This window comes from Mobula hypostoma, chromosome 8, assembly GCF_963921235.1.
Source record: "Mobula hypostoma chromosome 8, sMobHyp1.1, whole genome shotgun sequence".
Taxonomy (NCBI): Eukaryota; Metazoa; Chordata; class Chondrichthyes; order Myliobatiformes; family Myliobatidae; genus Mobula; species Mobula hypostoma.
The window spans coordinates 41,321,365-41,322,605 of NC_086104.1; the positions used below are offsets into that span (position 1 = coordinate 41,321,365).

Here is a 1,241-nt window from a genome sequence, read left to right on the forward strand (position 1 = left end):
ATTTTTTAAATTTAGAAATGCAGCATGTTAACGGGAACTTGCGGTCCAATGAGCCCATGTTGCCCAATTCTATCCCTGTGACCAATTAACCTACTAGCCTGCATGTCTTTGGAGAGTGGTAGGAAACCAGAGCACCTGGAAGAAACCCAAGCAGTCACAGGGAGGACAGACAAACTCCATACAGACAGGGGCGGGACATGAACCCAGGTTGCTGGCACTGTACTAACGTTATACTAACTGCTACTCTACGATGCCTGTGCTGTTGGTATGCAGACTGCTATCCACTGCCAGTGTTTTCAGACCACTACAGAGCGACACCCTAGCCTCACTCTCTTTGTCAGCAGAGTGATTCAGAGAGCAACATTTATTTAGCAACACAGCATGTTAACAGGCCCTTCTGGCCCAATGAGCCCATGTCACCCAATTACACCCACCTAACTGGTTAACTTATTACCCTGTATGTCTTTGGATGTGGGAGGAAACTGGAGCACATGAACATGCAAACTCCTTATAGTCAGCAGTGGGAACTAAACCCAGGTTTCTGCTGCTGCACGCTATGCAACCGTTCCATCCCCATTTCATGTGGAGTAGTCCATTCTTAATGTATGGTCCCCAGATAAAGGATGTATCAGATAAGAATAGATACCACACTTGATCTTAGCCGAAGGCCGAGAAGTGATCTCCTTTGCTGCCTTGCGGCCATACCCACCATGGGGAAAGGGTTCGGGAGTAAACTCCGAGGAAGAAATCCGCAGCTGGGGTCCCTAAGGCAGCTTGATGTTGTTTACAACTTTACTTTGGCAACCTCTGTGACGACACTGGTGTCAAGCTGTATTGGCACTTGCCCTTCCCTTGGACTACATCAGTGACGTGGAGAGGGGGATCCCACTGCATGGGCAACAGCCGGTTCTTCAAATCTTCCCACCCAGGCTTGCTCCCTGGAGTGGACCAGAGGTGCAAACCCATGATCCCCTGTGATCGATGGCTGCCTACTAGTCCATTCTTGGTCTCCACCAAGCTCCTGCTAGCAGTGTGGCTGTGACTGTGGTCTTGTTCAACTGGTGTGCTGGCACTTGGAGCCAGAATGAGCAGCTCATAATGCCGAGGGATTTTGTCATCTCCCAGAATACATTCTTCAGGGCAATGTGGGCTCCGAAGGTGAGAGCAGCTGAGACTGACCAATACCTGGATTATGAGAAAGGTCCACTGATGATCTACCACCAAATGTGTGTCGAGAAAAT

At 49.4% G+C, this 1,241-nt stretch overlaps 1 pseudogene; it reads right to left on the minus strand.

Moving 5' to 3' along the window:
* Positions 1-582: 582 nt before the first annotated feature.
* On the minus strand, positions 583-680 carry LOC134351235 (U2 spliceosomal RNA; annotated as a pseudogene).
* Positions 681-1,241: the final 561 nt, after the last annotated feature.